This window comes from Camelus dromedarius, chromosome 13 (assembly GCF_036321535.1).
Source record: "Camelus dromedarius isolate mCamDro1 chromosome 13, mCamDro1.pat, whole genome shotgun sequence".
In the NCBI taxonomy this organism is placed as follows: domain Eukaryota; kingdom Metazoa; phylum Chordata; class Mammalia; order Artiodactyla; family Camelidae; genus Camelus; species Camelus dromedarius.
Window position 1 is genome coordinate 56719615 of NC_087448.1, and position 25605 is coordinate 56745219.

Sequence of the window (25605 nt, forward strand, 5' to 3'; positions counted from 1 at the left end):
CGCCTGTCTTTTGTCTGTTAACATGGCATGGCATGGCATGGACTCTGGAACTAGTCTGCCTGGGACCTGCCACTTATTAACTGTGTGACATGGTCAAATTAGTTAGCTTTTCTCAGTCTCCTCTTCAAAATTGCCTACGTGAAAGGTGCTCTCTCTCTCTCTCTCTCTGTGTGTGTGTGTGTGTGTGTAGGTTTTAAGAGTATTTCTAGTTAACTTGTGAGAATTTCTTGTGTAACAAGAATACTAGCAGAAAAAGCATTTGATAAAATTCAACACCCATTTATGGTAAAAACTCTCCCCAAAGTGGGTATAGAGGGAACATATCTCAACATAATAAAAGCTATATATGACAGACCTACAGCCAGCATAGTACTCAATGGTGAAAAACTCAAAAGCTTCTCACTAAAATCTGGAACAAGACAAGGATGCCCACTGTCAACACTTCTATTCAACATAGTCCTGGAAGTCCTAGCCACATCAGTCAGGCAAGAAAGAGAAATAAAAGGGATCCAAATTGCAAAAGGAGAGGTAAAAGTATCACTATGTGCTGATGACATGTTACTATATATAGAAAACCCTAAAAGGTCCAGACAAAAACTACTAGAGCTGATCAAAGAATTCAGCAAGGGAGCAGGTTACAAGATTAACGTTCAAAAATCAGTGGCATTTCTTTACAATAACGATGAATCAACAGAAAAAGAAAGTAAAGAAACAATCCCTTTTAAAATAGCACCCAAAGTAATAAAGTACCTAGGAATAAATCTAACCGAGGAGGTGAAAGAATTATACACAGAAAACTATAAACCATTGATGAAGAAAATTAAAGAAGACTTTAAAAAATGAAAAGATATCCCATGCTCTTGGATTGGAAGAATCAATATTGTTAAAATGGTCATACTACCCAAGGCAATCTACAGATTTAATATAATCCCTATCAAATTACCCAGGACATATTTCACAGAACTAGAACAAATCATAATAAACTTTATATGGAACCATCAAAGACCTAGAATTGCCAAAGCATTACTGAAGAAAAAGATAGAGGCTAGAGGAATAACTCTCCCAAACTTCTGACAATACTATGGAGCTACAGTCATCAAGACAGCATGGTACTGGTACAAAAACAGACATATGGACCAATGGAACAGAACAGAGAGCCCAGAAATGAACCCACAAACTTTTGGTCAACTCATCTTCGACAAAGGAGGCAAGAATATATAATGGAATAAAGACAGTCTCTTTAGCAAATGGTGTTGGGAAAACTGGACAGCAGCATGTAAGTCAGTGAAGCTAGAACACTCCCTTACACCATACACAAAAATAAACTCAAAATGGCTCAAAGACTTAAACATAAGACAAGATACAATAAACCTCCTAGAGGAAAATATAGGCAAAACATTATCTGACATACATCTCAAAAATGTTCTCCTAGAACAGTCCACTCAAGCAATAGAAATAAAAGCAAGAATAAACAAATGGGACCTAATGAAAATTACAAGCTTCTGCACAGCAAAGGAAACAGTAAGTAAAACAAAAAGACAACCTATGGAATAGGAGAAAATTTTTGCAAGTGAAACCGACAAAGGCTTGATCTCTGGAATATATAAACAGCTCATACAACTTAGTAAGCAAAAAACCAACAACCCAGTCCAAAAATGGGCAGAAGACCTAAACAAGCAATTCTCCAGGGAAGACATACAAATGATCAATAGGCACATGAAAAATGCTCCATATCACTAATTATCAGAGAAATGCAAATCAAAACTACAATGAGGTATCACCTCACACCAGTCAGAATGGCCATCATTCAAAAATCCACAAATGACAAATGCTGGAGAGGCTGTGGAGAAAAGGGAACCCTTCTCCACTGCTGGTGGGAATGCAGTTTGGTGCAGCCACTGTGGAAAACAGTATGGAGATTCCTCAAAAGACTAGGAACAGACTTACCGTATGACCCAGGAATCCCGCTCCTGGGTATATATCCAGAAGGAACCCTACTTCAAGATGACACCTGCACCCCAATGTTCATAGCAGCACTATTTACAATAGCCAAGACATGGAAACAGCCTAAATGTCCATCAACAGATGACTAGATAAAGAAGAGGTGGTATATTTATACAATGAAATACTATTCAGCCATAAAAACCGAAAACACAATGCCATTTGCAGCAACATGGATGCTCCTGGAGAATGTCATTCTAAGTGAATTAAGCCAGAAAGAGAAAGAAAAATACCATATGAGATCACTCATATGTGGAATCTAAAAAAAAAAAAAAAAAAAAAAGGCATAAATACAAAACAGAAACAGACTCATAGACATAGAATCATAGAATACAAACTTGTGGTTGCTAAGGGAGTAGGGGTGGGAAGGGATAGACTGGGATTTCAAAATTGTAGAATAGATAAACAAAATGTGACAATGAATATATATATATGTTCATGTATGACTGAAAAGTTGTGCTCTACACTGGAATTTGACCCAACATTGTAAAATGATTATAAATCAATAAAAAATGTTTAAAAAAAAGAACTAAAAAAAATAAGAATGCTAATATATTATCTTCCAGGGAGAGTATGATTTTTTTTAGATTTTTTTTCTACCATTTAGTTATTTGTTGATGATATTTTTTAGTTAAAGGCATTTTAACATCGTAAAATAAACCAGGTTTTACTGCTTGATTTATACAATTGTTTTTGCTTAGATTTTTCTCGTCCCAATAGACACAGTTGTATGCCAAATTTATTATACCAGTTTTACAATTAATTTTGGAATCCATTTAGAAGTTATTTTTAGACAGTGTATAAATGTAATTCTGAGTAATTTTTTAATCTAAAGATTCAGCCAATTTTCTAAACACTATTGAATAATTCAGTATTTATTAATGTGTGTTCCTTTATTGGATGTTAAATTCTTATATATAACATAGTCTGGTTTTAGCCTCGTGATTCTTGCCAATACCACACTGTTTAACTAAAGTAGTACTATAATATATTTTAATACTCAGTCATACAAGTCTTCTGGATTAGTTTACCTTTATAAAATCTTCTTACATGTTTCGTTTGTTTGTTTGTTTATGTATCCAAATTAACTTTAAGTCATTTTATTTCTAAGAAAATTTCTACTGAAAAAAAGAAATAATTTTAAAATACTCAGTCTCCCAAATAAAGACATGATCTTTTCTTATTACATATTATGGTTTTCTTCATATGGGTCATGCACATTTGAGATTAGACAGTCCACAAATATTTCACAGTTGTCCACTATAAGAGTCTGTAAGATTTTTTCACTTTTGTGTCTGTGCACACACACACACACACACAGAGGAAAATTAGCATCTAATATAAATTGCTGCTTTTTAAAAATTATTATTCTGGCCTTTGTAACCAGGTATATGGCTCTCCTTCATTCGGCGAAAGCATCCCTCTTAATGTCTCTTTGTAGATGGTATTTTAATCTCAACATCCTTGAGCACTTGCAGTGATGTCAAGATGGCAATGGCAACAGTGAATCCCAAACTTTCCTAATAGATAACTTCACTACCCTTCTAACTAAGGAGTAAATGGTCAAGTGTCATTTTATGAGTGGCAGCCTTCTCATTCTGTAGAAACAATACAATAGACTGAGACAATAAATAATCATTGCTGGGATCTTTGAACTAAATAAATACCACCCTGTTCCCTGCTGGATTTACAAACCAACTGATAAATAAAACATGAGTCAGCAGATGGAGTGCTGCAGTGTGGTAACTGGACGATAGAGCAAAACTGAATCCCCCAGCACAAGCTCCCACTGGTTCAGCTACAGAAAGAAGGAGAAAGAAAGGACAGGTCTTTTCCCTAGAATTTTGATAGATGATCTCAACCCAGAACAGTGAGAGACTGGCTAATACCTTAACCAAATTAACACTCTTACCCTTTGGTGGCAGGAGTAAGAGGGTGTTTGGAAAAAAATTGTTTTTTGTGTGTGAAAACCAGGAGGGAAAAGAGATAGTGCCTCTTAAAAATCAAGGCTTTGTGTGTGCTCTCAGCCCAAGAAATAGGCTTACTTTCTTTTTATTGGTCCAATTACTTTTTTTCTCAGGACATATTTCTGTGTCCACCCTGCACCAGACATAGTTCTGGGGTCAGCCCTGAAGACTGAAAACCCCTGCTTTCTTGGAGCTTGCAGGCTGGAAGAGGAAATATAGACCAGAAACAAAACGAAGAGAAATAAATAAATGGTGATAGGCCATGAACAATAAAACAGGACAATGGGACCAGACGGGGATGGGCATGGAGCTTGAATCTGCACGAGTCTCTGAGGAGATGATACTGAGCTAAGGCTCAAATGATATGGAGTAAAAATCAGTCACTTGAAGATCTGGAAGATTAGGGCTCCTGGAAGAGGCAGCAGCTGAGTCCCCAGGGCAAGAACAACCTCAAATTGTCCCTGAACCTACATCTTGTGTTCTTGTGAACCTGTAGCCATGGCACAGAGAGGGAGCTTAGAGGGTCTGTGACAAATTGCTGTGGCCCTCAGAGGCTGGGGTGCGCTAAATCTTTACTTGTTTAAAGAACATGTAATTGAAATGATTACCTTTACTCTTGGTAAATCCTTATGAGGGAAAGCAAACCCACTTGATCTGGAGGGTTGAGAATGAATACAAACTGAGACCAAAGTCTAAACTCTTAACATTCCTCACACCTGTGACTGGTGGTGTAGGACAGAGACGTCTCTAGCGGCCCAGAGCAGGTACTCCTACCACCATGTGTACGAGGCACTGGGAATAAAGATGTGAGCAAGCTTGGTTCCTACCTCAGTCAGGAGTCTTATGGGGATGATAGGTGCTTAGAATATTAAACAGAGCATTGAATTTTCCTGGTTGGGGTTGCTGCTAGGTATTTTATTGTTGTGTGGCCTAAGTGAATAAAATGATTTCCCCCATTCTGTATTTTAACTGGTTATTGCTAGTTGTAGTGGTTTGCAGGGGCTGCCATAACAAAATACCACAGACTAGGTATCTATTTTCTCACAGCCGCAGAAGCAGGAAGTCAAGAGCAAGGTGTTGGCAGGTCTAGTTTCTTCAGAGGCTTCTCTCCTTGGCTTGTAGATAGTCGTCTTGCTCTGCCCACACAGGGGCTTTGCTCTGCACACAAACATGTATGAGTCTCTCCTTGTATTCAGATTTCCTCTTCTAATAAGGACACTGTCAGATTGGATTAAGACCGGCCCTAAGGGCCTCATTTTCACTTAATCTCCTTTTTAAAGGCTCCATTTTCAAATGTAGTCACATTCTGAGATTCTCTGGGGGTTAGGGCTTCAACACACGAATTTGGAAGTATACAATTCAGCTCATAACACTTGTAGATAGGGAAATTATTTATTTTTTATAAATTTAAGGAAAATTATATATATATGTATATATATATTTGGCTACTTTATTGAACTGTTTTACTGATTCTAAAATGATTCTATTTTATTCCTTTTGAGTTTTCTGGGTACAAAGACATACCATCCTATAAATAATAGAAAATTTTTTTCTTTAAGTAATTAGAACCCTTATTTTTGTTTAATATCTAGTTGTATTGGGCAGAACTTTCAGAACAAAATGATAAATAGTGGTCATGAAAGAAAATCTCATTTTAAAACTGATTTTAATGTTAGCATTTCCCCATTAGTATTAATTCAGCAAATATTTATTGAGCTCCTATTATGTTTCAGGCTTAGTTCTAGGTGCTGAGGATACAGAGGTGAACAAAATAGAAATTCCTGCCTGCATGGGGCTTACATTTCAGTTGGGAGAGACAGACACTAAACAACATTACTAAGAAAGACACATAGTACATTAGAAGGTGGTAAGCCCTGTAGAGATGAAAAAAGCAGGGAATGGGAGTGAAAAACACTGAAGTGGGTTGAAATTTTTGTGAGTGATTAGGGAAGGCTAAGCTGACATTGTGCAAGTCAGAGAGTGGATAACCAGGGAATATGTATCGAAGGCAGAGGGAACAGCAAGTACAAAGGCCCTGTGGTGGAAATATGCCTGATATGTTTGAGGAATAGGCTGGAAACTAAATGTTGCTGTTGTGACAGGGAGAGTGGTAGGAGATGAGGTAAGAGAGAAAATAAGGGGCTGGACTGTGTAAGATCTAGGAGGCCATTAAATTTTTTTCTTAGTGAAATCAGGAGTCATAGAAAAAAGCTTGAGCAGAAAAGAGACATGATCCTGTAGTATTTTAACAGGGTCACTCTGGATGTTGTGTTGAGAATTGATTACAAAGAAGGAAAAAAGAAGCAAATAGGCTAGTTAGAAGGCTGTTGCAGTTACACAAGCAAAAAATAATGACATGGACCAGGATGACAGCAGTAGAGGGAAGCAAAGAGAGTCTGAATATGTGTTGGGGATAGGATCAAATTGTGTGGGTGGCATAAGATAAAGAAAAGAAATGAGAATTAAACCTTCTCGAAGGTTTCTGGTTTGAAAAACTGAGTAAGGGGAATTGCCATTGTGAATATATGGCATTGTGGGAGGAAAAGTTTTATGGGGGAAGCTAACAGATCCTAATCTTGATATGTCTAATAGACATCTAAATAGAGATGTTGAGTAGGAATTTTATTTGAAATCTGGAGTTCAGGGGAAAGCTCTATGCTAAAGATATCAACATAGGTGTTGATACGTAGTTGACCACAGGAGTGGATGATAGCACAAAAGGTATGAGTATAGGTACAGTAGACTAGAGGTCCAAGGACTGAGCCCTGGTATACTTCAGCATTTAGGGATTGAGAAGGGATGAAGAGCCAGCAGCTAAGAAGCAACTACTATGATAGGAGGAAAATCATGGAATGTAGTATCCTGGAAGACAAAGTGTCTCAAGAGGATGGAATAATCAATGATGTGGAATATAGATGATGGGTCATAAAAGAAAGAATTGGTTTTGCAAAAGGACTTAGCAAAGGGGAAGTCATTAGTGACTTTGACCAGAATAATTTTACTGTGATGGTATAGGTGAAAGCCTGATTGGAACAGGCTTAAGAGAGAATAGGAGGGAAATTAGAGAAACTAGTGTGAATAATGCTTTCAAAGAATTTATTTAGAGAAATAGAGCAGTACCTGAAATGATAACTGAAGAGAGTATCTTAAGAGCTTTTACAAAAATCGATTTTCCTGACGTGTAATTTGTATACTATAAAGGTACCTATTTTGAATGTTCATTTTGATGAGTTTTGACAAACTTATATACCTATGAAACCACACCATAACTTAAGTAGAGAACATTTATATCATTCCCCTAAAGTTCCCCTCTGTCCCTCCCCAGTCAATCCCTCCACTGCTGACCCAGGCAACCACGAATCTACTTTCTGTCACTACAGATTATATTTGCCTTTTATAGAATTTCATTTAAATGGAATCATACAGTATGTACTCCTTTGTGTATGGAATTTTTTACCCAATAATAATTTTTTTAAAAAGATTTGTCCATGTTGTTGAGTGTTTATCCCTTTTATTTCTGGTTAGTATTCTTTTGTCTGTATATATTACAATCTGTTTATCCATTCACCTGATGATGGACTTTTTATTCTTTCCAGTTTTGGATGATTATGAATTGATGCGCTGTAATTATTTGTTTTCACCTATGTGTTCATTTCTATTATATAAATCTTTTAGAAATGGAGTTGCTAGGTGAAATGGTAAACGTCTGTGCAACTTTATAAGAAAACTGCCAGCTTGTTTTCTACAGTAACTCTATGATTTTCATACCAGAGGTATAAGAGTTCCAGTTGCTCCAAATTCTTCTAACATTTGGGATTATCAATCTTTTAAATTTTAGTTAGTCTAGTGGGTATGTAGTGGGTGTCTTGTGGTTTTCTATTTCTTCATAAGGCAGTTTTGGCAATGTGGAATTTGCAAGGAATTTGTTTACTTCATTGAAGTTGTCAAATGTATTGTTCTAATGTTATTCATAATGTGCACTTACTTTGCTTCTAATGCCTGTGTGATCTGAGGTGATGCCTTTGCTCTCATTCCTGATACTGATATTTTGTTGTTGTCAATGATTAGTTTAGGTAGGGTCTCATCAAATGTGTTTAGTATTTTTAAAGAACTAACTTAAAAAATTTTGAGATATAATTGATGTATAACATTATGTTTGTTTCAGGTATACAATCAACTTGATCCTCTGTATCTATGAATTTGATTTTGGTGGGGTTTTTTTGGTTTGTTTTTCATTTGGTTTTCTTTCAGGCTCCATATAAATGAAATCAGATGATATTGGTCTTTCTCTGTCTGATTTATTTCACTTAGGTTAATGCCTTCAAAGTCATCCATATTATCACAAATGGCAAGTTTTTCTTCTCTTTATGTCTGAATAATATTCCATCCTCAGCTTTGTTTATCTCAAAAAGTTCTTATTTTACCTTAATTTGAAAAGCTATTTTTACTGTGTGTAGAATTATTGGAATTACAGATCCCCTCACTCCTTTAAAAATACAATTACATTGTCTTCTGTCTTGCATAGTTTCTGATGAGAATTTGTGTGTTATCTTTGTTCCTCTGTGCAAAGGTCTTTATTATTTGGTTGCATTTAAGATGTTCTCTTTATCATTGATTTTTATCTGTTTGATTATTACATGCCTTTGAATGTTTTGTGTATATATGTGTGTGGATGTATTCTGCTTGAGATTTGTTTTGTTTTTTGAGTCAGTGGGCTTAAAGTTTTAGTCAAATTTGGAAAAATTTCAGCCATTATTATTTTCATTCCTTCTGATACTACAATTACAAAGGTATTAGACTATTTAATATTACTCCAGAGATCACTGAAGCTCTGGTAATTTTATTTTCAGCCTCATATCTCTTAGTGTTTTGTTTTGGATAAATTCTGTTGTAGTGCCTTCAAGTCTATTGACCTTTTCCTTTGCAGTGTCTAATCCAGTGTTCATCCCATTCAGTAAAATTCTCATTTCAAATATTGTAGTTTTTAATCTCTAGACATTTCCTTAGGTTCATTTAAATAGCTTCCATTTCTTTCTTCATTACATTAATATTTTCCTATAAATATTTGCACATAATCTCAATAGTGCTTTAACACCATTGTCTACAGTTCCATCACCTCTGTTATTTCTGGGTTAGTGTCAATTCACAGATTTTCCCCCAGTTATCTGTCACATTGCCTTCCCCTTAGCATATCCATTTTTCATTTTTAAGATCTCTAACTGCTTTCTTTACAGAGTGTTTTTTCTTAATTCATATATATGATACCTTCTCTGTTCCTTTGAGAATATTACCTTTTATAAAAGGTTCTTATTTGTTTATTCTATTAACTGTGTATCTTCAAGTGTTAACTCTCCTATTTGTTGAGTTTGTATTTTATCTGGGTGTTTGTGATTCTGTGTTTATGCTTCTCTCAGATTCCTTCCTCTTTTTATATGGTTGCTACTGTACATTGCAGTTACTTTCAGTTATTTTAGGGGAGAGGTAAATTGTTTAGCAGCTGGGCAGCATGTGCCAGTAGCTCATCTTCTGGGTAAGTGGAATTACCTCTTCCCCCAGGATATAACTAGACTCCCATGGGACCTCCCTGTGTTTTGCACCTAAACATTTGCATTTCTTACTGCAACCTCAGAAGCAAAAGTCTACTGCTTATATCTTGCCCCAAGTTAGGGATGAATGGGTAGATAGGAAAAAACTACTGTCATGGATGCTCTCTGAGTCTAGTGATCAGCTGACTCATCCTCTAGATACTGTTCCTGATGTACACTGCTTCTGCATTTGAAGTTTTCTAGACCCACTTCCAACTTACACAACGTCTTCTCATGTATTATTACAGAGTGGTGTTTACTTCCATTAATTCATTCCTTTTTGCTTTATATCTTTAAAGGACTTCTGAACAAATTTGTTCTACAATAGAATTTTCTTATTTTCTGGAGTGATTATTAAGATTTTCTTAATTTTTCTGTCATTTCATAATCAGTATTTGAATTTCTTCTGTATTTTTATTATCACTTCTTCAGATTTATTTATTTGTTTGTTTTATTACTTCTGTTTTCTTAGTAAAAATTTGCCAGAATTTTATGTTCCATATAGTTGATTTCAAATAACTAATTTCTATAATTGTTAATTTTTTTGATTTATGTTTTCCAGTTATCCTGATTTCCTTAAGTTTTTTCTAAATATCTTGTTTATTTCCATTCTATTTTATTTAATAATAAAGATATTGAAATCAGTAATTTTGCTTGTATTTCAGTTTTAGCATATCTTAAATTTTGATTTCTAACATTTCTTAACAATTATTTTCTAAATTATTTGTTTTGAAAATTTGACTATTAAGTCAAAGATGAAATGGTAGGGCTTTGTAATTTGTAATTACTAAGGTTTTAAAAAAGCTTTTTTTTTTCTGTAAGTCTCAGCAAATATCTCATCATATATCATTGATTCTGATTGTTTGTGCTCATCCTTATTTCAAGTTCTGAACTCATCTCAGTATTAATTATTAGGGTCAGAATGATGAGAAATAAGACTTCTGGCTTGACATTATGCAAGTGATTGATAATGGGAGACAGTTGGTTCCCCAAAGACTATCTAGAGTGCTACGTGAATGGGGAAAGAGAGGTATGGATTCTGGATGGCAACCAAAAATATCCACTAGAGTAGACTGATTTTCCTTTTTTATTCTATTAAGAATGTCATAATGGCTGCAACATTATCTTAGCAAACACTATTAATAATACAGAAGTGAATAACAAAAACAACAATTTTATGTTTGCCTGTTAACTCATTTTTAAAACTCATTTTCTCCTCACACCATCCATGTGAAATAAATTAGGATTTATATTATTGTTCTTATGTTGCAGATGTGGAAAATGAGGCTCATAGAGATGAAATAATTTCTCCAATGTTCCACACTTATTCTGGTGGTAGTTATTTCTCAGGCTAGCCAAGACAGTACACTTTCCAACTGCAAATTCAACTAAACATCCTTTGTCTTCTTTACCTTTACTCCAATGAAGTTTTCTCATTTTAAAATTGCCATATAATTTTTGGTACCAATTACCCTATTTTGAATTGCTACCAAAAAACCTATCATTTTCACCATATGATTACTTTTTTTTTAGGGGTAAATTATAGATAGTCTTAACCTCATAATTCTGGTTAGGCTGATGTGGGTAAATAATATGATATTCTTTTCAATAGCATATTTGAAAATGGTGTCACATTGTTTATTGCATTTCTTTTGTGCTATTCTCCGTGTTCTAGGTTTAATGGTTTAAAAATCTTATAATTTTGTAAACCAATTTATAAAGATTGCTTTTATATTTGCTAAAATAGTGCTTTCTATAATCTCACAATTTGGTAACAGTATTCAGTCTTTTAAATTATGACTCCCTAGTTTTTTACCATTTAGTAGGGTCAAGAATTTTTTCAGTTGAAATTTTCAAGCAAGATGCATGCTTGGTTTTTAATACTTTGATGCTGTAGTGACAGGACCATTTTCATTAAGAATAAATGCTTTAACTCTATTCCTTAGGATTTAATTTTATTTCTTGCACTTATATACATTGCCATATATAGTAGTAAAAATTTCCAGTAGCTTGACAAACTGTTTTGCAGTTGGCATAAAAGTGCAAATCATTCATCACAAAGATTCATGATATGATGATCATGTTTTAGCTTAACACCATGATCAGGATCATTTACTTTTCTATTTCTATTTTTAGCCAAACTCAGCAACAACTAAGTCAATGCCTTGGATATAGGTCCTACTTTATCATACAATTCCTTATCATATGAGACTCTCTTCTTCCTCTGAGAAATATCAGCATGTATTTTATTTTATCTGACTCAGAATATCAATATTTGAAGTGTCACAAACTTATAAAATCCTTAATAATACAGAATAAGTTGGGAATATGGAGCTGAGCTTTAATCTTGAAAAATGACTCATACTCAATTTTTAAATTTTATTAGAAAAGATGTCTATTTCTTAATGTTTATATATGTAAAAAGAGCAAAATGACAGAATTGAAAGTTAGCTGGCTTTGGGTTTGGAAGGTTCTAGCTCTGGCGTGGGCTCTAGCATGAGGTAGCTGGGAAACACTGAGCTGGATACTTGGGTCTCTGAGCTTGTTTTCTCATGTATTTATGAGAATAATAACATTTGTCTGATCCCGAAGAGTAGCTGAGAGGCTCAAATGAGATCATATATACAGAAGGGAACTGCCAAAATGTAATGCAGCATGGTGGCCATGTTAGCTTGTGTACGCGTCGGGTTTCAGGCCTGAATGTAAACAATGCTCCACCAGCCCATGTTGGAAGGGAGAAGGAGAAGAACCTATGAGGGAAGGGCCCCTTTATTTTAAAAAATTCTGAATTTGATTGGTCAAGACATGCCCTCTTCTACACTGCAGAGGACAGCAGCATCGTGGCTACATCGTGTTCACTCTGGTATTGTCACTCTTGCTTCCAGGGAGGGATATTTTAGGAATTCTCAAGTGCTTCCTCATGACTCTGACACTCTATTAAATGGTAGTCCATCTTCTGGATCTTTTAATTGTGATTGCTAAACATACACTGTAGCTCTTACGCTGATTTTTGAAGCATTTAAAATATCTTTTCTCTTACGGTTTTATTTTATATTTGTGACTATTTTTAATAGGCATATCAATTATTTTCGTCAAACTGTCATCATTCAGATGATTCATTCAGATTAATTATCCTAGTAACTTCATTATGGAAACATCTATGTAACACTTAAGATATAGATTGCTTCTGGGTGCAGAGAATACTAAATCAAATAAGATACGGTCTTATTCCAGCAACTTTGTATTCAAATTAGGAAAATGCAGACCCAAACAGCTAACTCTAATAGAATGTGATAAGAGCTACATGAAATGACATAAATAGAGTGATAAATAGAGCTCTAGCTTGGCCTGGACACCAATGTACATGTTTAAAAAAATTAGGTGGTTTAAAAAAATTTCAGGTAGAGTGCAAAGCTCTGACATTTAAATACATCAAGTAATTCTGTTTATCTAGGGTAGAGTCCACAAATTGGTGGCTGCAGGCTAGATTTGCTTGCATATGTGTTCATTTTGGCTCATAGAATATTTTTAAAAATTTGAACCAACACAAAAACATTACGAGGTTTCATACAAAAGTCCAAATTTCTCAGTTTCTCTTGAAATTTTTTTTAAAGATTTGCCATTAGTCCTTAACTAATGTCTATAACATTAGTCATATTTTGTACATGACGACAGATGAATAGACTCTACCTGCCTTAAAAAAGGCCAAGTTCTCTCAAGTTCACCATTAGCTGTGCCATTCCACACTCCCCTCTGCTTGTCATTTCTGCAACACCCACGTTGGCTCCCATCTCATGGCCTCTGCATTTGCTGGTCTCTTCTTCCCCCTCCATTCATTCAGGGCTCTGGTGAAAGGTCACCTTATTCATAGAGGCTTTCCCTGACCTCCCACCCTAAAAGGACACACTTACCTCATCACTGTCCCTTTATCCTACTTAATGTTCTTTGAGATACTTACTGCCATATGGGATATTATGTATTTTTTAAATGTTTATTTATTTATTAAATATGCCCCTCTGATGGAACACACGCTTTATGAGATCTGGGCCTTTGTTTTGTTAACCGTGTTTTTCTTGCCACCTATCCAAGTGTGTAGCACAGAACAGCCAATAAACATGTGTTGAGTGAATGCTGCTGAATGTATACACAATGTGTGTACAATGTACATTACATCTGAGACATACAAAAATGTTAACATCTACAGTATGTATTGTAATGACCACAGAAACTGTTCTCAGAGTCTGATTACCTGAATAGTGATAAAAGAACCCTGTTTGATCATGAATGCTACAAATTCAAGAGGCTGTGGAATGCACATGATTTGGGACATACCGTGCCATTTGGATCAAGCTGAAATTCTGAGCATTTCATAATTTCTCCCTAACACTTGACAATATAACTCTCCCACCAGTGTATTGTAGTTTTATTTCAGATCATATGAAAACCACAGTTACGGAGGTGAAGGGGATGTAGAAAATAACACATTTTATGGCTTTTGTTTATGAATTCTCGTACTCCCTGTAGAGCTCTGCATTGGAAGTAAAAATTTGTCCGGGAGAATCAAGACAAAGAATTGAAGAAATGTTTGACAGGATAGATGAGAAGGAAATGGGGGAGGGAACATGTTGAGTCCAGATAAGTTATACCACAATGTAAGAGTAAGCTCCCATAATCCCCCTGCCCTCATTGTGCCCTCAACAAATGACACAAATATGGAAAGATTTATGTAATTCAGTGAGTCTCACACTGTTAGGAAGAAATATGGGACTGAGGGAGTGAGTGTCGCTGTGAAACCCTGACTGTGAACTTGGCTTTTCACTAGCCTGACTGTGTGGTACGTGTGTGTGTGTGTGTGTGTGTGTGTGTGTGTGTGTGTGTGTGTGTACTCCCCAAACAATTAAGAAATATTTCGTTTTGCTCCGTAGCAGATATGCCTCATTCCCATGTATTACCACCAACTCTTCTTTCTTCTTACAACTCAAAGAAAAAGGATAAACTCCCTATCCATGATTTCTTACCCATCTGTGACTTAATGGCTCCCCAACTGTGCTATTCTCTCTGCTTTATAATTGTAAGGCATTCTCATTTATCCAGAAAATGTTTATCGAGTGCCTACTAGTTCTAAGCACTAGGGATATACCATGGAACAACAGATAAAGCTTTCTGAACACTTTCCATGATCTGAGTAAGCTCTGTGGAGAATTTTTACAGATACTGGTTGAAAAATGCATCAAAGAAGGATGTTGAGAAAAAGTAAACAAATGATATTCCTTTCCTGCAAAAGATAGACACTTAATCCTGGTGTTCAGTGGAAAATCTCACTGTAAGATGTATAGGGAGGTATGTATGCCAGTGGTTCTCTATCAAAATAAGTACAAATTCTAACACCAAGAAGAATGTCTCAGAAGAAGCTAGGACCAGATGTTTTAAGACATGTGCATAAACGGCACACAGGAATGTGCTTATATATTTTATCAGTCTTATATCTTCAGGCTGAGATGCCTAACCCTGAGAAATAAGAGGAGTATGCTAACATTGTATAGAAAGTCCTCAGCCCCTCTTGCTGCTTAAAGAAGGAAATAAAAACATTATTTTGGAAACCAGCTGAGTAGGTGGTTCCCTGAGTATGATGGACATCTTTTTTTAGGGACATTTTAATCAGCAAATTATTGAGATGACATCATGTATTGTTTTTAGCTGAATTCTGTTGCAGAAAGTGTGTAGGAAGAAGCCACAGTCCTGTAGAAAAGTTAATGTCATTCAATATTTCCTATATTCTTTTAAACCAAGATGGGAGCAGCAGTTTTGGTAGCAGAAATATTTGGTTTTTAGAGTTTTCTTTGCTCCCCCATTGGCACTCATTTTTCATGAGAGTTGTGAATGTGGAAGTTATAAACGCACTGCTACGTTGTGCTACCCATTTGCCGGCAGGTGTTGGGGATGTTCAGAAAAGTTCTTGGGAGCACAGGGGTAAGGTAGCTCTTTCTGCCTACTCAGTTGAGGCTCTGGACAACTGGGATGGTTGGAGAAAGGGAAGTTCTGACATTGGATTTTCTGATTAACTCTGTTACTAAGAAGACTCCTGTTTGTTTCCATTCTTTCCAAGAAGTCTGCTTACCTTTATTAGTAAATACTGTTTACAAACTATAATGGAGTCTTTGCTCAAGGTTGAGGATCTTGCACCATCGGGCACCTACGGTGGGGATTATAACTGTGGTCTAGTTGTAGAGGAGAGGACATTCCATAGATGCTGGATTTTGGACTATATCTCTAACGAAGATTTGTGTGCTGCCTTTCTTAGAGCTAGTAAGATTCTGGGTAGCTGTGTGTGCCTGTGCTGCAGCCTTCCGGCCACAAGCATTTTGAGAAGAAAGAGACTCTTGGGGGTTTATTTCCAAAAGTTATATGACTAGTAAGTGACAAGGGAGTGATTCAAACCCAAAGCCTTAAATATTAACAATGTAAAACAATCTCAGTTTATAAATAACTAAGTGACACCCAGAGAAGTAGGGGAATCATTCAAGGCCACAGAACAGGTTAAAAGCAGAGACAGGCCAGGCGTCTGTCTCCCAGGCTGGTCTTCCAACCACACCATACATCTCTATGTATGTACAGCCAACTAGGGTCTCAAGAGAAGTCTTGGGACAAAGGGAATCCTTACCACATCAGCTATAGCACAAACAGAACCTAGGCACTCTTTTGGGAAAGTCTTTTTGCTCCTAGCTATCATTTATTTGACCCCCTACTATACGGCCAAACTCTACGAGGTAATTTACTTCTATGATCCTCTCAACAACTCTATGAGATGGCAGTAGTATTATGTTTACTTTACAGATTAGTAAACTGAGCCTCAGTTCCATTAAGGAACTTGCTCAAGGTTGCACAGGTAAAAAGAAACTGAGCTGGGATCCAGACCTTGGTCAGTGGGACTTGAACTTGTTCTCTTTCCACAACACACAGTATCCTTCTCTGTTGCTCCTGGGGATGAGGGGGGAAGGTGCCCTGTGCAAACATCTCCTCCTGCCCAGCCCCAGAGATCACTGCCATGCTTGGCCAGGTGCCTGGCACCTGTGAGCTTGGAGCCAGCTGCAGCTAGACTTTGCAGGCATCAGAGGCTAGGCTGGGTGGGCATGTCACTCCCAACTGTGTGAATGAATGTTTGATTTGCCTTAGCTCACCATTGGGTGGAGTCCACTTTGGGCAGAACACTTAGTGGCTGAATAAACACTCAGAGCATCTTGGAAAGGCTGCATGGGCTGGTGGTTTGACATTGATTTGGGTGTTTGGAGAAGCGCCACTGAAAGCCAGCTTTGACCACTGGTGTGTATTGAGAGACCTTGCCTTCTTAGCCTCTCACTGTCCTAGTTTCCTTGGAGGTCAACTGAGGACAAAAAAATCCTGTTATTTCTGCTGAGTTTCTCTTCTCCAGACTGTGGACAGAGGCAGGAGACACCTCGGAAATTCTGGACAAAATAAACAAAATGCTGCCAAAATGGAAGAGGCTGCTTCAGAACCTCACACCTGGGAGGGTGATAAAGATGTGTAACTTGGGCACAGATGGAAGAAACTTTTTTATATTCTCAGAGCCCCTTGGAGCTAGCCTGTTAGCAGAGCTGTTTCTTTTTATCACCTCAAGGACTGGGTTAGAGGCTTTGGGGAGCCTATGCTGTGACTTGGACCTCAGAAGGACATGATTGCTATGGCCATGAGGCTGAGAAAAGTGCAAAAGAGTGGGAGTTAGTATGTGACTGTGAATGCTGCTGCACTGTTGCTGGAGACACATGGACAGGAAGAGTGTTCCCATTGCGCCAAGACAGCCCATTACACGGAGGAAGTGGGGAAGCTCTGCTGTGAATTATTCAAACTTAAAGCTAGAGCATGAACACTGGGGACAAATTCATTGCATTTTTTTCCTGTGGCCCATATAAAGATCTAATCTATGCACATATGAAAACTCACAGGAGATCCCAAAACTAAGCTAGAAAAATGTCTTTGATATAGGAAATGTTCTTTGACTATGTAAAATTAATTTTTCCTTGACTGATTGAAATGAGGCACTTGGAGATTCAAGACGGTTGATGGGATAATAAAGTGCCATTGTGTCTTCAAAGAAGTAATGAGCAAGAGTCAAAGAGAATAAAGCCATCTATGACGGATATTATGAAATGGATATACCTGCTACAAATATCCCAAAGGAGAGCCATCTCTGGAGCTCGAGACCTGAACCGCTGACTTTCAAAATAGTGTTTTTTCTATCCCCTGTCGATCTCTACCCAAATAAAATGATCACACTTGAGTAAATTATTTCTCACACTGTGTCTCACGGAGAACACTGCAATTATTGTGCAGCTGAAAAATTACTGACAGGCATAAGGGATGTGTTACTCTAAGTAGCCTGGAAAGGTGTCTAAACAGTTCAGTAACTTCGTGTGATTAATGACCGTGTGAGAGTCAATAGTAGGGGCGGAGCTCTGAGTTCAATTTCTAGTCCTTAATGCTAATGAGCAGGGAATTGGGACTGGCTTAGATTTAGGAAGTTGAATGAGAATCTGAATAATTTAGAATCATGATAATATAGCTCTAAATAAGGGTTTTGTCACCTTCAACTGTATGCCAACTTGAGCCTTTTTTATTGAATGACTCTTCGGTGGCATAAGGGAAAAATAGCATTAAAAAATGTTGAAGACATCTCAGAAAATCAAAACCAGATATTTCAGGAGAAGACAGCTGCCTCTTTCTTATCTCCCAAGGGTTCAACTTAAATAACTATAAATAATCATTCTCTCTGCCAAGAGGCTTTCTTTAACTTGTCTAAAATGTTAGACACTCGTCTTACAATTTCATAGCTCCTTGGACTTTTCTTTTTGTTATATTAATCACAATTGTAAATCTGTAGTAACTTTGTAATTATTTGTTAAATCTCTCTCTCAAGACCATGAAGGTAGAGGCTGTGTCCATTGTCTTAAATTCCTTGTTTCCATCTCCTATCACTAAAGCTGGCACATAGTAGGAATTTAATAATCTATGTAGAATAAATGAGTGAATGAAAAACTCCTTCACAACTACTACTAAATTTTGTTGTTATAATCTCATTCTATACACATTTCGATTCTTTGAAGCATTCAGAGAGATACGGGTCTGATCAATTCAGTATCTTTGGAAGGCTAGGAATTCTCGAGATGAGCTGTTGAAACTAAGCATACATTTTTCCAAAATGAATTCTGATTTCAAGTGATAGCACTTACAGCTGTTTTGCAGCATCGAGCAACTCCGTTATCCTGGGTTCGTATTTTTGGAGGGGAATTCCCATATCGAAATGGGATTCTTCTCTCTCTTGTCAACAAGGCTCTGTATTTCCTCATGACCAAGAGTTATGGAAATACTATTGGGGAGGATTATCAGAGACATGGACACCAAAGAATGATGGTTATTAGGTCTGTCTTGCAGGCCATGACTAATGAATCTTCACTGCAGTTCAAGGTGTAGGCCATTTCCATGCCTCTGACTGCCTGTAAGCAGGAGTCTTGGTTCTTAACGTGGGCACCAAATCTATAGAGTGAAAAGTTTTCTCGGAATTTTTAAACTTTTTTTTTCCTGATGATTTAAGGGGAAATTTCCAGAATAAACTTCAAAGAGCCATGAATCAACAAAGAAGAAAGTCATAAAATTGATAAACTGGAGAAAAATGTGCTTTCCCTCCCTGCTCTCTTTCAGGACATTGAAAACGAGGTTTTGAAGGCAAGTTGTTAAAATCAAGTGAGGGTGCAAACTTTGACCTTTGTTATGGCCTTTGAGCCTAACTCTGCTTTTTCTCAAAAAGCATTTCTGACTCCACAGAGCCAGCATGAGCTAGAGGAAGATGCTGAGAGCTGCACAAAATGCCTCTGGGAGCCTGTGCCTCGTGTAGCTCATGCTGGGCCACCACCAGGGGCAGCGTTCATTCCATGCCGACTCCAGTGAAGCGTTCTTCCATACCTGAGATGACAGCAGAATGTTGCTGTGAAAATAAGCTGATAGGTTTTCACTTCTGTTTCTATCTGGTTGACTTTGAAACGTCAGTTTTCCGGTCAGAAAGCTGCTCACTCTACAGTGGTGGACGTGCGTGGATCCCTTCCACACAGCAATGAAACGCTTCGTTGTTGTGAGTAATTCACATCATGAAGTGAGTTAGGACACAGTAGCCTGGCACTGGGACTTGTCCTGGGTCCTAGTTTCGGTTTTGACACTATTTCATCCTATTCTCTGAATTTTGAGTAAAAATCTTGTTAAGCTGTAGTTTACATATCTGCGAAAATGGTTAAACTGAATAGATCATCTAGTCTGATCTTTAGAAGCTAGTATTGTATGAGTCCTCGATGGTCAGGCGAGCCACGTCACTCTTTTCTACATGTGGCTAAAAATACTAGATCACCCTTGCCAAGGCCTGTCCGTTTTAGCTGTGTTATCAGGGCCTTTCCTTTCATACGCTTTCTCCAACTCTGTTCTCAATCATACTCTGCATCAATAAGAAGTACAAAGAAGGAAAAATATTTGGGGCACAAGAATACATACAGTTTGCTTACATCTGCACTAGTATGTCTCAAACAGTACTTCTTCGTACCACTTAGACAATTTAGATACTGGGCAGCAACTTTGATAATTCTAGACGTTTCACCATGTAAGCACATTTTTCAATATCCAACCAGTTTCTTTTTCTTAGCTTGACTCTTCTGTTAGACTTTTTAAAAATTACTGATTTGCACACAACTGTTTCTAAATTACAATATTGACTCCTACTAATAATGTGATAATTGCAAATAGTTGTAGAATGTTTTGCAGTTTATTTTTGTCCTTAGAACACATCCCACTTAGAGGTATCCCAGAAAATTACTGTTTCTTTCTAAATTTGAAAAACAATAGGGAAACATGAATGTTGTTTTGATGAAAAGGGGGCAGATCTTTAGTCACCAGTATCTCTTACTTTGGAAATATCCACTTTGTTATTTGCATTCATTTGGAAATCAAAATTCAAATTTGGTTGAGCCCCAAGATGGTGCTTCTAAAGACTCAGAATCTGATCTTGCACAGTAGATTCATCATTTAAAGACAGAGAAAGAAAGCTGTTAATTCTACAGAGGTAGAAGTGTATAGATCCCCTCTTTCATACAGAAAGCAGAGAAGGCTGCCTCACAGAGAGCAGAAAGGACCATACTTGCCCCCGAAGTAGTCCCATTCTTTGACCCAAGCAAGCACCTGAGTCTCCTCTAAGGGCTTCCAAGACTATCACTCCTCAATGACAAGTGGCCCCACCAATAAGTGACCTCTCTTGTGGTGTCCACTTGATGTAGTGACATCATACCCTGCCCAGGGTGAGAGAACAACACTTCTTGTGTGAATACAACCACTCTCACCACTCTGTCCATAGGCTCTTCTTATCCTCCGTATTGGTGGTAGTGTGTGAAAGGCAGGGGTGTGGCCAATAAAGAAAAAGTTCCCACTGAAGGAGTACAGAGCTTACAGCCTAAAGAATATAGGAGACAACATGATTGGAAGACGTGTTGTTCTATATTTATACTGCAAAATCTGAATGGTTAATTTAACATGACCAGAAAGCAAAGTGTTGTCCACATTAGCCTATGTGATCTGGGTAAGACTTGTATTTGTGGTCATTTTCCATGAACCAGTAACAACCTTGGAAAGAGTAATTGGAAACCAAGATTCGCATGACTACGATGTAATTAGCATAAAAAAAATGTAGGGGCATGAGCTATCATGTTTCAATATATACAGCTTCTGAAGAGCCATGGTCTTGTGAGTAAAGCAGTGTCGCTATGTTTTGTCTCATGGTGGAATACATGAAACTAGCCAGCATAATTGGCAATAAAAAACCTAAAAAGATGGTTCCTAGACTTGAAAGGAGAAGGTAGCACCTGGATTCCATATGAGCTGTCGGACAACAAAGTAGTGCGAAAGTAATGCTTCTCTGTTTATTACCTCAAATCTTTCTTGATAAATCACTATATCTCACATGGGGCTATGATTTTGTAATTTTTTAACTGGAGATTAAGTTCACATAACATAAAATTAACTATTTTAAAGTGTATCATTCAGTGGCATTTAGTACTTTCACATGTACAACCATCACCTCTATCTAGTTCTAAAGTATTTTTATGACACCAAAAGGAAACACTGCTTGTAATTATCCAACCAGAATCTAACTCGAATGTATATAATTATCTGAACTTAGAACCTAAACTAAAATATATGTACACACAAATTTTTCTTATAGTTTTAATAAATATAAGACTTTTAAATGTAAGTGCTTCTACTGTGTATATTGAAGGAAGATAGTTCTTTGTTTCATTCAGCACTTAACCAAATATTGTTTTGGAAAATGGCTTCACTGATGTTGATACTGAACCTTGTGTTTGAGTCTTCATTAATCAGTCTGATTTTCTAACTGCCATATTTGTAATAATTCCACATATAGGTATGGTAAAGGATACTTTTTGAAAGTGCTTGTAATGATGACTTTCATTCAGCTGTAAAATGAGCTTGTGTGATGGTTAATTTCAACATGATTATTTTCTTTTAATTTTACTTTATATTATAACTAGAGGAATGTATTAATTATTTTAAAAGTATGTGTTCAGATAAATTATATTATCTATGGAGTTCATTTTAGAATGCTAGATGAGATGTTAGGAAATATTTGTTACAAAAAAGGGACATTAAGTCTGTTACAGTTGAGGGCCACTGGACAAAACAATCTTTAAGGCTTCTTCCAACTTTGCAATCCTGGCTGACACCTTGATTTCAAAACATCTAATTTTATTTTATTTTTTTTCATAATTCTACTAAATTAATTTATTGTTTAAAAATTTTTTATTGATTTATAATCATTTTACAATGTTGTGTCAAATTCCAGTGTAGAGCACACTTTTTCAGTTATACATGAACATACATATATTCATTGTCACATTTTTTTTCTCTGTGAGCTACCATAAGATCTTGTGTATATCTCCCTGTGCTATACAGTATAATCTTGTTTATCTATTCTACAATTTTGAAATCCCGTCTATCTCTTCCCACCCTCCACCCCTTTGGCAACCACAAGTTTGTATTCTGTGTCTATGAGTCTATTTCTGTTTTGTACTTATGCTTTTTTTTTTTTTTTTTTTTAGATTCCACATACGAGCGATCTCTTATGGCATTTTTCTTTCTCTTTCTGGCTTAATTCACTTAGAATGACATTCTCCAGGAGCATCCATGTTGCTGCAAATGGCATTATGTTTTCGGTTTTTATGGCTGAGTAGTATTCCATTGTATAAATATACCACCTCTTCTTTATCCAGTCATCTGTTGATGGACATTTAGGCTGTTTCCATGTCTTGGCTATTGTAAATAGTGCTGCTATGAACATTGGGGTGCAGGTGTCATCTTGAAGTAGGGTTCCTTCTGGATATATACCCAGGAGCGGGATTCCTGGGTCATACGGTAAGTCTGTTCCTAGTCTTTTGAGGAATCTCCATACTGTTTTCCACAGTGGCTGCACCAAACTGCATTCCCACCAGCAGTGGAGAAGGGTTCCCTTTTCTCCACAGCCTCTCCAGCATTTGTCATTTGTGGATTTTTGAATGATGGCCATTCTGACTGGTGTGAGGTGATACCTCATTGTAGTTTTGATTTGCATTTCTCTGATAATTAGTGATATGGAGCATTTTTCATGTGCCTATTGATCATTTGTATGTCTTCCCTGGAGAATTGCTTGTTTAGGTCTTCTGCCCATTTTTGGACTGGGTTGTTGGTTTTTTGCTTACTAAGTTGTATGAGCTGTTTATATATTCCAGAGATCAAGCCTTTGTCGGTTTCACTTGCAAAAATTTTCTCCCATTCCATAGGTTGTCTTTTTGTTTTACTTACTGTTTCCTTTGCTGTGCAGAAGCTTGTAATTTTCATTAGGTCCCATTTGTTCATTCTTGCTTTTATTTCTATTGCTTGAGTGGACTGTTCTAGGAGAACATTTTTGAGATGTATGTCAGATAATGTTTTGCCTATATTTTCCTCTAGGAGGTTTATTGTATCTTGTCTTATGTTTAAGTCTTTGAGCCATTTTGAGTTTATTTTTGTGTATGGTGTAAGGGAGTGTTCTAGCTTCACTGACTTACATGCTGCTGTCCAGTTTACCCAACACCACTTGCTAAAGAGACCATCTTATTCCATTGTATATTCTTGCCTCCTTTGTCGAAGATGAGTTCACCAAAAGTTTGTGGGTTCATTTCTGGGTTCTCTGTTCTGTTCCATTGGTCCATATGTCTGTTTTTGTACCAATACCATGCTGTCTTGATGACTGTAGCTCTATAGTATTGTCTGAAGTCTGGGAGAGTTATTCCTCCAGCCTCTTTCTTTCTCTTCAGTAATGCTTTAGCAATTCTAGGTCTTTGATGGTTCCATATAAATTTTATTATGATTTGTTCTAGTTCTGTGAAATATGTCCTGGGTAATTTGATAGGGATTATATTAAATCTGTAGATTGCCTTGGGCAGTGTGACCATTTTAACAATATTGATTCTTCCAATCCAGGAGCATGAGATATCTTTCCATTTTTTAAAGTCTTCTTTAATTTTCTTCATCAATGGTTTATAGTTTTCTGTGTATAATTCTTTCACCTCCTTGGTTAGGTTTATTCCTACGTATTTTATTACTTTAGGTGCTATTTTAAAGGGAATTGTTTCTTTACTTTCTTTTTCTGTTGATTCATCGTTAGTGTAAAGAAATGCCACTGATTTTTGAACGTTAATCTTGTAACCTGCTCCCTTGCTGAATTCTTCGATCAGCTCTAGTAGTTTTTGTGTGGACCTTTTAGAGTTTTCTATATATGGTAACTTGTCGTTGGCATATAGTGACACTTTTACCTCTTCTTTTCCAATTTGGATCCCTTTTATTTCTCTGTCTTGCCTGATTGCTGTGGCTAGGACTTCCAAGACTATGTTGAATAGGAGTGGTGATAGTGGGCATCCTTGTCTTGTCCCAGATTTTAGTGGGAAGCTTTTGAGTTTTTCACTGTTGAGTACTATGCTGGCTGTAGGTTTGTCATATATAGCTTTTATTATGTTGAGATATGTTCCCTCTATACCCACTTTGGGGAGAGTTTTTATCATAAATGGGTGTTGAATTTTATCAAATGCTTTTTCTGCATTGATTGAGTTGATCATGTGGTTTTTGTCCTTTCTCTTGTTGATGTGATGTATTACATTGATTGATTTGCGTATGTTGAAGCACCCTTGTGTCCCTGGGATGAACTCCTATTGGTCATGATGTATAATCTTTTTTATGTGTTGTTGGATTCTATTTACTAATATTTTGGTGAGGATTTTGGCGTCTTAGTTCATCAGTGATATTGGCCTATAATTCTCTTTTTTGGTTGTGTCTTTGCCTGGTTTTGGTATCAGTGTGGTGGTGGCTTCATAGAATGAGTTTGGGAGTATTCCCTCCTTTTCAGTCTTCTGGAAGAGTTTGAGAAGGACTGGTATGAGTTCTTCTTTGTATGTTTGGTAGAATTCCCCAGTGAAGCCGTCTGGTCCTGAACTTTTATTTGTAGGGAGGATTTTTATTGCTATTTTGATTTCATTTCTAGTGATTGGTTTGTTCAAGAGGTCAGTTTCTTCTTGATTCAGTCTTGGTGGACAGTATGTTTCCAGAAACTTGTCCATCTCCTCTAGGTTATCCAGTTTGGTTCCATATAGTTTTTCATAATATTCTCGTATGATATTCTGTATTTCTATTTTATTTGTTGTAATTTCTCCATTAGCCTTTCTTATTTTGCTAATTTGTGCTCTCTCTTTTTTCTTCTTTGTGAGTTTGGCCAGAGGTTTGTTGATTTTATTTACTTTTTCAGAAAACCAGCTTTTGGTTTGACTGATTTTTTTCTATGGTATTTTTAACCTGTATTGTATTTATTTCCTCCCTAATCTTCATAATTTTCTTCCTTCTGCTGCCTTTGGGGGATTTTTGTTCTTCTTTTTCTAGTTCATTTAGCTGGTGGGTTAAATTGTTTATTTGAGATTGTTCTT

The 25605-nt window shown here is 36.7% G+C and overlaps 1 long non-coding RNA gene across 1 annotated transcript in view; it reads left to right on the forward strand.

Moving 5' to 3' along the window:
• The window catches only part of LOC105101921 (uncharacterized), a 482147-nt gene that overhangs the window by 412159 nt on the left and 44383 nt on the right, over positions 1-25605 (forward strand). The gene's annotated exons all lie outside the window — the stretch shown is intronic.